The sequence below is a fragment of the Lethenteron reissneri genome, chromosome 70 (assembly GCF_015708825.2).
Source record: "Lethenteron reissneri isolate LAM-NWPU_2019-01 chromosome 70, ASM1570882v1, whole genome shotgun sequence".
Lineage (NCBI taxonomy): Eukaryota > Metazoa > Chordata > Hyperoartia > Petromyzontiformes > Petromyzontidae > Lethenteron > Lethenteron reissneri.
The window spans coordinates 3,546,414-3,564,217 of record NC_083848.1 but is presented as its reverse complement, the minus strand read 5'-3'; positions in this window follow the sequence as shown (position 1 = coordinate 3,564,217).

Genomic DNA, 17,804 nt, shown 5'->3' with positions numbered 1-17,804 from the left:
TGGGTGGGTGAGTGAGTTGGTGAGCGTGTGGGTGGGTGAGTGGGTTGGTGAGCGTGTGGGTGAGTGAGTTGGTGAGTGTGTGGGTGGGTGAGTGAGTTGGTGAGTGGTAGGGTGAGTGAGTGAGTTGGTGAGCATGTGGGTGGGTGAGTGAGTTGGTGAGCGTGTGGGTGGGTGAGTGAATTGGTGAGCGTGTGGGTGGGTGAGTCAGTTGGTGAGTGATAGGGTGGGTGAGTGAGTTGGTGAGCGTGTGGGTGGGTGAGTGAGTTGGTGAGCGTGTGGGTGGGTGAGTCAGTTGGTGAGTGAGTTGGTAAGTTGTAGGGTGGGTGAGTGAGTTGGTGAGTGGTAGGGTTGTTGAGTGAGTTGGTGAGCGTGTGGGTGTGTGAGTGAGTCGGTGAGTGGTAGGGTGGGTGAGTGGGTTGGTGAGTGTGTGGGTGGGTGAGTGAGTTGGTGAGTGGTAGGGTGGGTCAGTGAGTTGGTGAGCGTGTGGGTGGGTGAGTGATTTGGTGAGTGGTAGGGTGGGTGAGTGAGTTGGTGAGTGGTAGGGTGGGTGAGTGAATTGGTGAGTGGTAGGGTGGGTGAGTGAGTTGGTGAGCGTGTGGGTGGGTGAGTGAGTTGGTGAGTGGTAGGGTGGTGAGTGAGTTGGTGAGTGAGTTGGTGCGTGTGTGGGTGGGTGAGTGAGTTGGTGAGTGAGTTGGTGAGTGAGTTGGTGAGTGAGTTGGTGCGTGTGTGGGTGGGTGAGTGAGTTGGTGAGTGAGTTGGTGAGTGAGTTGGTGAGTGTGTGGGTGGGTGAGTCAGTGGGGAGCGGTGGGTGTAGTGGTCGTCACTACGCTGCGCTACGAACCCGGCAACCCGAGTTCGAATCCCGCTAAAGGCCTGAACCGCTCCTGCGCCTCCCCTAGGTCGACTCAGCATCAAACGAGTACCCGGTGTAAACATCGCCACTGGGGGAGAGACAAAGGCGGCCGGGCGTGTCGCTGGCCACCCACCCCCTCGTGTGCCATGGTGCCGGTAACCTTCATAGGCGCTGATGCTCGCAAACAGCACTTGCCCCAATGGCCTTTTAAGGCTATACGGGGGATCTTTGTCTTGACATGAAAACAATAATCCGACTGTACCGCTGCTGTGAGCAATGCCATGGGGGGGTGGGGGGGGGTGGGGTGGGGGTGGTGGGGGGGGGTGGTGGGGGGAGTGGTGGGGGGGGGTGGTGGGGGGGTGGTGGGGGGGTGGTGGGGGGGTGGTGGGGTGGTGGGGAGGGTGTTTAGAGTCACTGCAGCGGCTAACGGAGGCTCTGGACGGGTGCGAGGGCGGTTAACCCCTTTCGGCTTCAATTAATTGACGAACGGGCCATGAAAGAAATATCGAACGAAAGCTCGTGACGGAGGCGGGCGTCTTTGACGTCTCCCGGCCAAACCACCATTTGGCGGAGCCAGGAGACTGAATCTTTACCCTCGGGGGATACTCCAGAAATGGCAAAAAGCCACTGAGGGTGGCCACGTGGAATGTTCGAACGCTCACTGCGGAGGAGAGGCTGCCACTCCTCTGTCGGGAGCTGGACCGGTACCGCCTGGATCTCTGTGGCATTCAGGAGGTCCGGTGGACCGGCTCTGGCTCCTGCCACCATGAGGGGTGGACAGTCCTCTACTCGGGGCAGAAGACTGCCAAACAACAGGGTGTGGCTCTTCTTTAGAACAAAAGAATGAAGGGGGCGTGGGAGCGTGGCGGTGAGGTGTGGGAAGCTATAAGCCCCAGGATACTTTGGGCTCGCCTTCCCATCAACCAGAGGCGAGGAGTGGTGGTCGTGGTTACTTATGCCCCCACCGAAGACGAACATCCGTGGAGGGATGCAGGCAAGGCCGATGAGTCAGATGCTTTCTATGACCTCCTGTCACAGGTGCTGGCTAAAGTGGCCACTCGGGACAGAGTCATCCTGTTGGGTGACTTCAATGCCCGAGTTGGTCATGATGCTTGCACCTGGTCTGGAGTGATTGGAAGGCATGGGCCAGATCAGCTCAATAACAACGGCAGGAGGCTGCTAGATTTTTGTGCAGCCCATGGGCTTGTAATTACCAACACGCTGTTCCGGCATCGGCGCATCCACACAACATCATGGATGCATGCCGGGTCCAAGCAAGAACATCTGCTGGACTACGTAGTGATGGAACAGTGGATGCGGGCCCATGTCCTTGACACCAGGACCTACCGTGGAGCTGATCTGCCCTCTGACCATCGACTTGTCATCTGTAAGATGCGCCTGCCATTCTTCCACTCCGGTGGTGGGTGTACACCCAGGACCCCATTCAAACTCAAGGTGGCCTGGTCTCAGATATGCTGATGAAAGTTGCAAGTGAGAATTTCATCATCGCTTGCAGCTGGGGTTGGCATCGTCCCCCACTCCTCCTGATAACCAGGGGAAATGGGCGAGGTTTAGGACTATGACTCATGCAGCTGCAATGGCTGCTTTGGGTACGCGGTCCAGACCTCCCCAGAGACCCTGGCTGACAGAGGAGATGTTCAGGATAGTTGAGAAAAAGCGACAGGTCCACTCTCATCAGCTACAGCATCCCACGTCAGAGAATGAGGAGGTTTACCGCAGCCTTCGCTCGGAGGTTCGGAGAGCCGTAAGGCGCTGTAAGGATGGGTGGTGGTCGCGGATTGCTGAAGAGATAGAGTCTGCCTCAGTGGCCCGCGATCACAAATCACTATTTAACTCCATCAAAAAAGTAACCTGCAGCGCCACACCTATTACCATCATTTGGGGGAAAAACGGTGATCCAATCTCCGACCCCCAGGAACAGGTTTGCAGATTTGTTGACCATTTCTGTGAGGTCCTGGGAAAGGGGAAATCCCTCAGCCAGGAAAACATCATGGCACAAAGTGGGGATAACCCTGCTGAGGCTGCGGTACCTCAAATATTGGAAGAAGTCACTCCCTCACCATTGGAACCTCATTTGCCAGTAATAAATATGATAATTGTTTTTTTACCCTTCTATCTGGCAACAAAACTTTCGGCGTCATCTCGTCCAACACCATGTGAGACTAGGCTCTAAGGAAAGCTGCCTCGGGTGTGGACCAATCAACTTCAAGGACAGTGCACATACATTATCAGAGTTGTGTTTTTTGTTTGCATTATGACTGCAGGTATTGTGGTCAATGCAAACATGACTCCTTGTAAAAAAGGAGTCAGTTTTGTTGCCAGATAACAGGGTAAAAAACAATTATCATATTTTGCTACTGGCAAATGAGGTTCCAATGGTGTAAATGCTTCACCCCGAGCTCTCATACTCTGATGGTGCATTGCCTTTGAGTTGTGCGCCTTTTGGCGTCATCTGGTCCAACACCATGTGAGACTAGGCTCTAAGGAAAGCTGTCTCGGGTGTGTACCAATCAACTTCAAGGACAGTGCATACATTATCAGAGTTGTGTTTTTTGTTTGCATTATGACTGCAGGTATTGTGGTCTATGCAAACATGACTCCTTGTAAAAAAGGAGTCAGTTTTGTTGCCAGATAAAAGGGTAAAAAACAATTATCATATTTTGCTACTGGCAAATGAGGTTCCAATGGTGTAAATGCTTCACCCCGAGCTCTCATACTCTGATGGTGCATTGTCTTTGAATTGTGCGCCTTTTGGCGTCATCTGGTCCAACACCATGTGAGACTAGGCTCTAAGGAAAGCTGTCTCGGGTGTGGACCAATCACCTTCAAGGACGGCGCATACATTATCAGAGTTGTGTTTTTTTGTTTGCATTACGACTGCAGGTATTGTGGTCTATGCAAACATGACTCCTTGTAAAAAAGGAGTCAGTTTTTTTGCCAGATAGAAGGGTAAAAAAACAATAATCAAGTCACCCCCTGCGAGTGGCTGGCTGAGGTGCCATCTGTTGAGGAAGTCCTGAAGACCAGGAAAGGCACCGGGCAGAGATGACCTGCCTCAATGTCCCACGATCACAAATCACTCTTTAACTCTGGGGGAGAAACAAAGGCGGCCGGGCGTGGTGCTGGCCACCCACCCCCCTCTGTGTGCGTGCCACAGCGCCGGCAGCCTTCATAGGCGCTGAAACTTAAACACACGCGACTAACAGCACTTGCCCCGACGCTCTGTTGAGGCTACACGGGGGACCTTTGCTTCGGTATGAACCGTTGAAGTGTCACTGGCTAAGATCTCAGTCACGCATGGCACACCGCTTCTAACCACCACCCCCACCACACACACACACAACACACAAAGATCCCCCGTGTAGCCTCAACACACCGGATGGGCAAGTGCTGTTAGTCGCGAGCGGCAGCAGCGGCGCCTATGAAGGCGACAACAACAACAACCGCCATTCGCCACTAAGTGGCGGTGACGTCACCACGACGCTTGTGCCAGGCCATGTGCACCTTGAGGCTACCACGTGAAGTGTCGAACGCCCGCTGGCAGGAGGTCACGGGGCAGACCCAGCAGGTGCCACGGGTCGACTGACCGAGATGACCGAGATGACTGGCTGATGCACCACCTGTGCCCCCTACTGTACCAACTTGCTGTGCTTTAGCCACCCGGCGCTCCGCTCGTTGTTGTGAGCGTCACTCCTCCGCCCTCCGTTGTTGTTGGAGGGCGACTGCCTCCAACTGTCCAGTAGCGTCCTTCACGAGCCTCTTCCACAGAGGCCGATCTTGACACCGCTGGTACCGGTCATCGGCACACGCACAGAGGGGGTGGGTGGCCGACACCACCACGCCCGGCCGCCTTTGTCTCTCTTCCTATCGCCATGTCTTTTACCGCACGCACCGCACCGGGCGCCCCATTTAAGGCTGAGTCGACATAGGGGAGGCCCAGGACCGCCGCTGTCGGTCCGCGAGTCGAGATCATCGCAGCGCTAACCGCTGCCCCACCGCTCCCCCGCGTGCAAAGACAAAGGTCCCCCGTGTAGCCCCGAACACACTGTCGGGGCAAGTGCTGTTAGCGAGCACCTGCTAAGGCTACCGGCACCACAGGAGATGTTCGCTACGCACCGCGCCACGTAACTCATTTGAGGCTGAGTCGACCTAGGGCGAGGCCCAGGACCGGTCCGGATCATTCGTCACCGGTGGCGTCGGCCGTGAGCGGGAGTCGAACTCGGGTTTTCTTGAAACGCAGCGGGCCGTCTGGAACGTTCTTCCCGACGGTATGATGAAGCCGCTGGGCGCTGGGCCACCGTTTTAAATCATCATCGTCGTCGTCGTCCACATTGACAAACTCATTGTCTCTACGGCTGTTTGCTGGTTGTTGTTGTTGTTGTTGTTAAGTTCGTTGTCATTCCAACCTCGCACCGACGAAGAACGCGGACGGCTACGTACGGTGCGAAAGAAGTTCAGCATACACACGCGTGCATACGAGTATGGGTCTCTGTGGGTCTCTGTGGGTCTCTGTGGGTCTATACGAGTCTCTGTGGGTCTCTGTGGGTCTATACGAGTCTCTGTGGGTCTCTGTGGGTCTCTGTGGGTCTATACGAGTCTCTGTGGGTCTCTGTGGGTCTATACGAGTCTCTGTGGGTCTCTGTGGGTCTCTGTGGGTCTCTGTGGGTCTATACGAGTCTCTGTGGGTCTCTGTGGGTCTCTGTGGGTCTATACGAGTCTCTATGGGTCTCTGTGGGTCTCTGTGGGTCTATACGAGTCTCTGTGGGTCTCTGTGGGTCTCTGTGGGTCTATACGAGTCTCTGTGGGTCTCTGTGGGTCTCTGTGGGTCTATACGAGTCTCTGTGGGTCTCTGAGGGTCTCTGTGGGTCTCTACGAGTCTCTGTGGGTCTCTGAGTCTCTGTGGGTCTCTACGAGTCTCTGTGGGTCTCTGTGGGTCTCTGTGGGTCTATACGAGTCTCTGTGGGTCTCTGTGGGTCTCTACGAGTCTCTGTGGGTCTCTGTGGGTCTCTGTGGGTCTATACGAGTCTCTGTGGGTCTCTGTGGGTCTCTGTGGGTCTATACGAGTCTCTGTGGGTCTCTGTGGGTCTCTGTGGGTCTATACGAGTCTCTGTGGGTCTCTGTGGGTCTCTGTGGGTCTATACGAGTCTCTGTGGGTCTCTGTGGGTCTATACGAGTCTCTGTGGGTCTCTGTGGGTCTATACGAGTCTCTGTGGGTCTCTGTGGGTCTCTGTGGGTCTATACGAGTCTCTGTGGGTCTCTGTGGGTCTCTGTGGGTCTATACGAGTCTCTGTGGGTCTCTGTGGGTCTCTGTGGGTCTATACGAGTCTCTGTGGGTCTCTGTGGGTCTCTGTGGGTCTATACGAGTCTCTGTGGGTCTCTGTGGGTCTCTGTGGGTCTATACGAGTCTCTGTGGGTCTCTGTGGGTCTCTGTGGGTCTATACGAGTCTCTGTGGGTCTCTGTGGGTCTCTGTGGGTCTATACGAGTCTCTATGGGTCTCTGTGGGTCTCTGTGGGTCTATACGAGTCTCTATGGGTCTCTGTGGGTCTCTGTGGGTTTATACGAGTCTCTATGGGTCTCTGTGGGTCTCTGTGGGTCTATACGAGTCTCTGTGGGTCTCTGTGGGTCTCTGTGGGTCTATACGAGTCTCTGTGGGTCTCTGTGGGTCTCTGTGGGTCTATACGAGTCTCTGTGGGTCTCTGTGGGTCTATACGAGTCTCTGTGGGTCTCTGTGGGTCTCTGTGGGTCTATACGAGTCTCTATGGGTCTCTGTGGGTCTCTGTGGGTCTATACGAGTCTCTGTGGGTCTCTGTGGGTCTATACGAGTCTCTGTGGGTCTCTGTGGGTCTATACGAGTCTCTGTGGGTCTCTGTGGGTCTATACGAGTCTCTGTGGGTCTCTGTGGGTCTATACGAGTCTCTGAGGGCCTCTGTGGGTCTATACGAGTCTCTGTGGGTCTCTGTGGGTCTATACGAGTCTCTGTGGGTCTCTGTGGGTCTATACGAGTCTCTGAGGGCCTCTGTGGGTCTATACGAGTCTCTGTGGGTCTCTGTGGGTCTATACGAGTCTCTGTGGGTCTCTGTGGGTCTCTATGGGTCTATACGAGTCTCTGTGGGTCTCTGTGGGTCTCTTTGGATCTCTGTGGGTCTCTATGGTTCTATATGAGTCTTTGGATCTCTGTGGGTCTCTATGGGTCTCTATGGGTCTCTGTGGGTCCATACGAGTCTCTGTGGATCTCTGTGGGTCTCTTTGGATCTCTGTGGGTCTCTATGGTTCTATGAGTCTTTGGATCTCTGTAGGTCTCTATGGGTCTCTATGGGTCTCTGTGGGTCTCTGTGGGTCTCTATGGTTATATGAGTCTCTGGATCTCTGTGGGTCTCTGTGGGTCCCTTTGCATATCTGTGGGTCTCTATGGTTATATGAGTCTTTGGATCTTTGTGGGTCTCTATGGGTCTCTATTGTTCTATATGAGTCTTTGGATCTATGTGGGTCTCTATGGTTCTATATGAGTCTTTGGATCTCTGTGGGTCTCTATGGGTCTATATGAGTCTTTGGATCTCTGTGGGTCTCTGTGGGACTCTATGGTTCTATATGAGTCTTTGGATCTCTGTGGGTCTCTATGGGTCTATATGAGTCTCTGGATCTCTATGGGTCTCTATGGGTCTATATGAGTCTCTGGATCTCTGTGGGGGCTCTATGGGTCTCTATGGGTCTATATGAGTCTCTGAATCTCTGTGGGTCTCTATGGTTCTATATGAGTCTTTGGATTTCTGTGGGTCTCTATGGTTCTATATGAGTCTCTGGATCTCTGTGGGTCTCTGTGGGTCTCTATGGTTCTATATGAGTCTTTGGTTCTCTGTGGGTCTCTATGGCTCTCTATGGGTCTATATGAGTCTCTGGATCTCGATGTTAGGAAGCTATTGGGAGCTAAGCTGACTCTTTTAAATCATCATCATCATCATCTAGATTACCAAACTCATTCCTTTAGAACTGCTGCTCGAGACACACAGAGACACAGACACACACAGAGACACACACAGACAGACACAGCGACACACACACAGACACACACAGAGACACACAGAGACACACACACAGAGACACACACAGACACACACAACACACACAGACACACACAGAGACACACACAGACACACACAGAGACACACACACACACAGAGACACACACACAGACACACACACACAGAGACACACAGACACACACACAGAGACACACACACAGACACACACACAGAGACACACACACAGACACACACACACAGAGACACACACACAGAGACACACACAGACACATACCAACACACACCAACAGACACACACAGACACACACACACCGACACACACCAACAGACACAGACAGACACACAGAGAGCCAAAAATAACCACACAGTGGATCTGGCATTGGCCAAATCACCCAGATTGAATCAGAACAAAGACAAAGAACCCCCGTGTAGCCTCAACAGCCTGTTGGGGCAAGTGCTGTTCGCGAGCACCTATGAAGGCCGGCACGGCACACGAGGGGGTGGGTGGCCAGCACCACGCCCGGCCGCCTTTGTCTCCCCAGTGGCGATGTTTACACATCGCTGCACCAGGTACTCATTTGAGGCTGAGCCGACCTAGGGGAGGCCCAGGACCGGTTCAGAGAATCGTCACCGGTGTTGGCCGTGAGCGGGAATGGAACTCGAGTCGCCGGGTTCGTAGCGCAGCGTAGCGCTAACCGCAGCGCCACCGCTCCCCGGATGTAATCTCACACACTCACACACAGACAGCAGTAGGAGCAGAAGTAAAATATGATCTTGGCATTCACTGCCCCCTGGTGGCAAGCTGTGGGGAGCGATGGCAACTGAGAGATCGTGACCCACATTCACAACTCGTTACTCGTACACAGAAAATAAAAATAAGAATTTAAAAAAATAGAAATAACTTAATTAAATCACGACGTTTCGGACACAACAACTGAAGCTGGTGTTGCTTCCGAAACGTCGTGATTTGATTTAGTTATTTCTATTTTACATATTTTTTATTTTTTTCATTTTCACCTACGTGACTTTACCGAAAGAATCAAAGGGTATGGATCATTGCAGTTACGAAAACCTCAAATCTAGAATATTTTTTCAACGGTTTTAGACCCATATACGAATCACACAGAGACCCATAGACTCACCACACAAAGACTCATAGACTCACCACACAGAGACCCATAGACTCATCACACAGAGACCCATAGACTCACCACACAGAGACCCATAGACTCATCACACAGAGACCCACAGACTCATCACACAGAGACCCATAGACTCATCACATAGAGACCCACAGACTCACCACACAGAGACCCACAGACTCATCACACAGAGACTCACAGACTCACCACACAGAGACCCATAGACTCATCACACAGAGACCCACAGACTCATCACATAGAGACCCATAGACTCATCACACAGAGACCCATAGACTCACCACACAGAGACCCATAGACTCATCACACAGAGACCCACAGACTCATCACACAGAGACCCATAGACTCATCACATAGAGACCCACAGACTCATCACACAGAGACCCATAGACGAATCACACAGAGACCCATAGACTCATCACACAGAGACCCACAGACTCACCACACAGAGACCCACAGACTCACCACACAGAGACCCACAGACTCATCACACAGAGACCCATAGACGAATCACACAGAGACCCATAGACTCATCACACAGAGACCCACAGACTCATCGCATAGAGACTCATAGACTCATCATTGGAACCTCATTTGCCAGTAAAAAATATGATAATTGTTTTTTTACCCTTCTATCTGGCAACAAAAACTGACACTTTTTTTTTACAAGGAGTCATGTTTGCATAGACCACAAAACCTGCAGCCATAATGCAAAAAAACAAAAAACACAACTCTGATAATGTATGCACTGTCCTCGAAGTTGATTGGTCCATACCCGAGACAGCTTTCCTTAGAGCCTAGTCTCACATGGTGTTGGACCAGATGACGCCAAAAGGCGCACAACTCAAAGACAATGCACCATCAGAGTATGAGAGCTCGGGGTGAAGCATTTACACCATTGGTACCTCATTTGCCAGTAGCAAAATATGATAATTGTTTTTTTACCCTTCTATCTGGCAACAAAACTGACACATTTTTTATACCAATTATCATATTTTTTAGTGGCAAATGAGGTTCCAATGGGTTTAAACTTAGCTTCCCTTGTGTTTGTCGCGGTCAAATCTTCTAATCAAAAGTTAATCGACTTCTTGTTGTCAAATCAATTCCAACTTTTGAGCACGCACTCAGATCCGGTGACGATGCACGCCCGTGTGAAAATCGGCCTCAATTCATCAATGATTCGCCTCCTTTCAAGCAATTACAATGTTAGTACGAACGGCTTATCGATTGTATATTTTTAAATCCTTTATATTAAGTTCACTTGCGTGCTTGCTTGCGCGCTTACGACCGTGCAAATCTTTCGGTCGTTTTTTAACCCACTTCCCGTGATCCAATCGAGCTGACATTTTGCACACAGACTCGTTGTGCGTGACAATTTATTTTCGTGAATTTTTTTTTCCAAATTTTTACACTGTTTAGGAAAAAATTAATTATATTTAATTACCAATTGCTTAATGGTGGCAGGCAATCATCTGACCCATAGGTGGCAGCCATCTCAAGCCAGAGGACGAGAGGACTCTAGCCGCCACGCATATAAAGGATTTATAGTGAAAAACTTTGTTTTTACGGGTTAATTTTTACATCATTATTAGATCTCCTTTGCCAGAACCAAAATATGGTAATAGGGTTTTTTTTACGTTTTTTCTGGCAACAAAACTGAAACCTTTTTTTCTACACGGAATCACGTTTGTGCATTGACCACAACAATACTTGTGGTCAAAATGCAAACAGAAAACACAAACTCTGATGCATTGTCTCGGACAACGCATCTATTATCGGAGTATTGTTGTGGTTAATGCACACACTTGATTCCTTGTGAAAAAAAGGTTTCAGTTTTGTCGCCAGAAAAAAGGGGGGGACCCCCCCATTACTCTTTGGTTCTTTCGGTAAAGTCACGTAGATGAAAAATAAAAAAAAAATTTTGATTTAATTTTTAATTTCTATTTTTTTGTTTAAAAAAAATGAAAATAATAAAAAAAATTGATTTAATTTTTATTTTTATTTTTCATCTTCGTGACTTTACCGAAAGAACCAACCAGTATAGATCCTTGCAGTCACGAAAACTTCAAATCTAGAAGAAAAAACTATTATTATTATTGAGTTTCGATGTAAAGCTTTCGTGACTGCAGGGATTCATCTTCTTGGTTCTTTCGGTAAAGTCACGTAGAAGGGAAATAATAATAATAAAATAATAAAAATAAAACATAATAAAATAATTCTCACGACGTTTCGGCCACAACGCAAGCAGCCGTCCTCAGGTGAAGACCAGGTCTGTTACTTCCCTTCTACGTGACTTTACCGAAAGAACCAAAAAGATGATTGAGTTTATTTATTGTAACCGAGGTGTAAGCCCCCCCCCCCGTCCACTTTATTTTTTAACAAATAAAAATTTGATGACATTTTTAATAAAAAATTTTCAAAAAAGAAAAATATTAATAAGAATTTGATTAAAAAAAAATTCAAAAAAGAAACATTTTTAAAAATTCGATTACATTTTTATTTTTTATTTTTCAAAAAAAGAAAAAATTTAAAAAAATTGATTACATTTTTATTTTATTTTTTTCAAAAAAAGATCAATATTAATAAAAATTTGATTTCATTTTTATTTTTGATTTATCAAAAAAGAAAAATATTTTTAAAAAATTCGATTACATTTTTATTTTATTTTATTCAAAAAAAAAAAATATTAATAAAAATTTGATTACATTTTTATTTTTCATCTACGTGACTTTACCGAAAGAACCAAGAAGATTATTTAGTTTATTTATTGTAACCGAGGTGTAAGCCCCCCCCCGCCCACTTTATTTTTCAACAAATAAAAATTTGATTACATTTTTATTTTATTTTTGTCAAAAAATAATATGAATAAGAATTTGATTTAATTTTTATTTTTTATTTTTCAAAAAAGAAAAATATTTAAAAAATTGGATGACATTTTTATTTTATTTTTTTCAAAAAAGAAAAATATTAATAGAAATTTGACAAAATGTGATTACATTTTTATTTTTCATCTTCGTGACTTTACCGAAAGAACCAAGAAGATTATTTAGTTTATTTATTGTAACCGAGGTGTAAGCCCCCCCCCCCGCCCACTTTATTTTTCAACAAATAAAAATTTGATGACATTTTTATTTTATTTTGTTCAATAAAGAAAAATATTTTAAAAATTTCGATAAATTTTTATTTTTATTTTTTCAAAAAAGAAAAATATAACTAAAAATTAGATAAAAAAATTTTTCAAAAAAGAAAAATATTAATAAAAATTTGATTAAATATTTATTTTTTATTTTTCATCTTCGTGGCTTTACCGAAAGAACCAAGAAGATGATTGAGTGTATTTATTGTAACCGAGGTGTAAGGCCCCCCCCCCCCACTCAGCTGCCGTGTAGCTCTCGTTCAGAATCGACCACACGGACATCGCTAGTGACGGCTGCTCAACCAACCAGGGGGCGGCTTCTCGTCACCGTCACGTGGACGATCACAGCAGACACAGAGTCTGCACGCGTGATTCTACACACTCACAGAGACCCATAAAGACCCATCTCCATAGAGACCCATAGAGACCCACAGAGACCAACATAGGCCCATCACCATAGAGACCCATCGACCCATAGAGACCCATACAGACCCACAGAGACCCACAGAGGCCCATAGACTCATAGAGAACCACAGAGACCCATACTCATAGAGACCCATACAGACACACAGAGACCCATAGAGACCCATAAAGACCCACAGACCCATCGACACATAGAGACCCATACTCATAGAGACCCACAGATATCGATCGACCCACAGAGACCCATCCCCATAGAGACCCATGGAGACCCATACTCACAGAGACTCATGGAGACCCACAGAGAGCCATCGACCCATAGACACCAATCCCCATAGAGACCCATACTCATAGAGACCCACAGAGACCCATCGTCACATAGAGACCAACAGAGACCCACAGAGACCCATAAAGACCAATACTCGCAGAGACCCACAGAGACCCATAGAGATCCATACTCACAGAGACCCACAGAGACCCATAGAGATCCATATAGACCCATACTCACAGAGACCCATACTCACAGAGACCCACAGAGTCCCACAGAGACCCATACTCACAGAGATCCACAGAGACCCATAAAGACCCATACTCACAGAGACCCATACTCACAGAGACCCACAGAGTCCCACAGAGACCCATACTCACAGAGACCCACAGAGACCCATAAAGACCCATACTCACAGAGACCCATACTCACAGAGACCCACAGAGTCCCACAGAGACCCATACTCACAGAGACCCACAGAGACCCATAAAGACCCATACTCACAGAGACCCATACTCACAGAGACCCACAGATACCCATAGAGACCCATCGTCACATAGAGACCAACAGAGACCCACAGAGACCCACAGAGACCCATACTCATAGAGACCCACAGTGACCCACAGAGACATATAAAGACCCATACTCACAGAGACCTATACTCACAGAGACCCATACTCACAGAAACCCACAGAGACCCATAGAGACCCATCGTCATATAGAGCCCACAGAGACCCATAGAGACCCATACTCACAGAGACCCATGGGGAGCCACAGAGATCCAGAGACTCATATAGAACCATAGAGACCCTAGAAGATGTACAGGCGTCGTCAGGATCGGGATCGAACCCACGACCTCCTGTGCACCAGGCGAGGTAGTCAACATCTCATATCCACCGTGATGATGATGAGAGAGAGACACTCAGACTCCACATCTACAGCAGCAGCAGGCGTCGTGAGGATCAGGATCGAACCCACGACCTCCTGTGCACCAAGCGAGGTAGTCAACATCTTGTAGCCACCATGATGATGATAATGATGAGAGAGACACTCACACTCCACATCTACAGCATCAGCAGCAGGCATCGTCAGCGGTCGGGATGGAACCCACGACTTCCTGTACACCAGGCGAGGTAGTCAACATCTTATAGCCACCGTGATGATGATGAGAGAGACACTCACACTCCACATCTACAGCAGCAGCAGGCATCGTGAGCGGTTGGGGAGCCAGCTTTCTTTTGAGCCTCGTCTCAAAAACGGTGTCAGACCCAGAGGACGCCAAGAGGCGTTACGAGATGTATTTCACTTGCGAACGCTGAATTACATTTGTGGTTAGCCTTTGTAACAAAACTAAAAAAGTTACGTTACTTTTTTCTTCTTGGTTCTTTCGGTAAAGTCACGTAGAAGGGAAATAATAAAATAATAATAAACAAATGTATGTTTAATTTTTTTTATTTTATTCTTTTATTATTTCCCTTCTACGCGACTTCACCGAAAGAACCAAGAAGATGAATCCCTGCTGCAGTCACGAAAGCTTCAAATCGAACGTTATTTTTCTTCAACGTTGTTTTCCTTTGGAAAAACATACTACATCACAGTCCCTGTAACCCGGTGGGGGGGGTCCTACACAATCTTAACCCGGCCCACTCCGTCCGTGACCCAGTTTGGGGCTGCGCGGACAAACCGAATGACCGCGGCGCAGACGTGAAAGTCGTCGCGAAGAGATGCGATCATCACCACCACCACCGCCACCACCACCGCCACCACCACCGCCACCACCACCACCACCGCCACCACCGCCACCACCACCGCCACAACCGCCACCACCACCGCCACCACCACCGCCACAACCGCCACCACCACCGCCACCACCACCGCCACCATCACCACCACCACCGCCACAACCACCACCACCACCACCGCCGCCACCACCGCCTCCACCACCACCACCACCACCGCCACCGCCGCCACCACCACCACCACCACCACCACCGCCACCGTCACCACCGCCACCACCACCGCCACCACCGCCACCACCGCCACCACCACCACCACCGCCACCACCACCACCACCGCCACCGCCACCACCGCCACCACCGCCACCACCGCCACCACCACGGCGTAGCCTCTAAGGGGCTGTCCACTTGGTACACAGAAACATCTGTCAGAACTTGAGGCCCTGACCCTACTCCCTGTACGCACGTGTACTTTTCACACCCCCCACCACCACCCACCTATGTACGTTCGCTTGAAGCACCCCCCCACCACCCCAACTCCCCGCCCGCCCCGAATCCTATAGAACGGCCGATGTTCAATCCAGGCAGAAACGATGAAATAATATGAACGTCTTCTTGGTTCTTTCGGTAAAGTCGTCACGTAGAAGGGAAGTAATAAAATAATAAAAATAAAACATGATAAAATACAATTCTCACGACGTTTCGGCCACAACGCAAGCAGCCGTCCTCAGGTGAAGAGCAGGTCTGTCGGGGAGACAACGTCTGAATGACGTCTGAATGACGCTGTCTCCCCGACAGACCTGGTCTTCCACCTGAGGACGGCTGCTTGCGTTGTGGCCGAAACGTCGTGAGAATTGTATTTCATTTTGTTTTATTTTTATTATTGTATTACTTCCCTTCTACGTGACTTTACCGAAAGAGCCAAGAAGATGAATCCCTGCAGTCACAAAAGCTTTAAATCGTAATGTAATATGAGCGTGTTTAAGCGAACGGATAGTCCACCAGCGGACTATTTGACTCGTACTCTTCGGTTCTGTCGGCGAAGTCACGTAGAATGGAAATGCTAAAATAATATTAAAACATAATAAAATAATTCTCACGACGTTTCGGCCACAACGCAAGCAGCCGTCCTCAGGTGAAGACCAGGTCTGTCGGAAAGACAGGCCTATCAGAATATAAACCCACACTCGTAGAGACCCACAGAAAGCCATACTCACAGAGACCCATAGAGAACCACAGAGGCCGACAGAGACCCATATAATCTCACAGAAACCCATACTCATAGAGACCCACAGAGACCCATAAAAAACCCATACTCACAGAGACCCACAGATACCCACAGAGACCCACAGAGACCCATAAAAAACCCATACTCACAGAGACCCACAGATACCCACAGAGACCCACAGAAACCCATAATCACAGAGACCAACAGAGACCCACAGACACCACAGAGACGCATAGAGACCCACAGAGACCCATGGAAACCCACACTCTTAGACACACCCCAGGCTTGGAGCGACTATTTAAGCTGCTGGGTTGGAGGGGCGAAGAGCGTCTTGACAAAATAATTTGCATATCAATAGGAATTTAGCATATTTATGGAAAATGCAGATATGAGATTAGTACTACTTGTGAAATGCGTAGGAGGTTTGGCGAGGGGTCTAAAGTCTATTTTTCGATTTAAAGCTTTCGTGACTGCAGGGATTCATCTTATGCCCGTGCATTATGCAGGATTAGCAGCATCAAAGCTAGGGGACAAGGGTAACATTAATAAAGGGAAGGAATGTTAATAGTGTGTAGCTGCAGTAACTAACAAGTAGACTAGCTCGCGACGTTTCCATCGCAAAGCAAGGAGTCGTCCTCAGGCAGGAAAACGAACTCATTTGAAGGCCAAAGTAGACAAATTATTATCAAGGCTTCACAACCCGCACCCCCCCAAAGTTTCCTACGTTGTCAGTAGAGCCCCCCCCCCCCCATACGCACGCGGTACGGATTTGGGTTAACCCCCCCCCCACGCTCCATGCGTACGAACTCAACGGATGGCCCCATAATGTGGATCGTTGTTGGGGGTGCAAGCGCTGTCGGTGAGTGGCACCTGTGAACGCGACCAGCATTGTGGCTAGGACAGGGAGGGAGGGTTGTGGCTTGGCCAGCAAACCACGCCCGGCCGCCTTTGTCTCCCCAGTGGCGATGTTTTACTGCACGGCGCGCTGTGTACTCATTTGAGGCTGAGTCGATTTAGGGGAGGCCCAAGACTGGGGTTAGATTATAATCGCCATCACACTCACTCATCACACTCACTCATCACAGAGAGAGAGAGAGAGAGCTGCCACTGGGGGTGCCCCTAGGCCACACCACACAGCAACAACAACAACAACAACAGCGATCGTCGCTAACCTCCGACTGGCAACGGTTTCTTAATTGTGATCTCTGAACTTCTCAGCTGGTCACAAAATCAACTTGAATTCAGTCACTCGCCATGCAACTCAGTCAGCATCTGACTCACCCCACCATCTCACTCGATCAGTTACCCGCCCATCCACTCGCTCAACTCACTCACCATCTCACACCCACTCTACCACTGTGAACCCAACGACACGGCCATCGTGAACCCAGTCACATGGTCATCTTGAACACAGAGACACGGCCATCGTGAACCCAGTCACATGGTCATCTTGAACACAGTGACACGGCCATCGTGAACCCAGCCACACGGTCATCTTGAACACAGTGACATGACCATCATAAACACAGCCAGACAGCCATCTTGAACACAGAGACACGGCCATCTTGAACACAGAGACACGGCCATCTTGAACACAGAGACACGGCCATCTTGAACACAGTGACACGGTCATCTTGAACACAGAGACACGGTCATCTTGAACACAGTGACACGGCCATCTTGAACACAGTGACACGGCCATCTTGAACACAGTGACACGGCCATCTTGAACACAGTGACACGGCCATCTTGAACACAGTGACACGGTCATCTTGAACACAGTGACACGGCCATCTTGAACACAGTGACATGACCATCATAAACACAGCCAGACAGCCATCTTGAACACAGAGACACGGCCATCTTGAACACAGAGACACGGCCATCTTGAACACAGAGACACGGCCATCTTGAACACAGTGACACGGTCATCTTGAACAC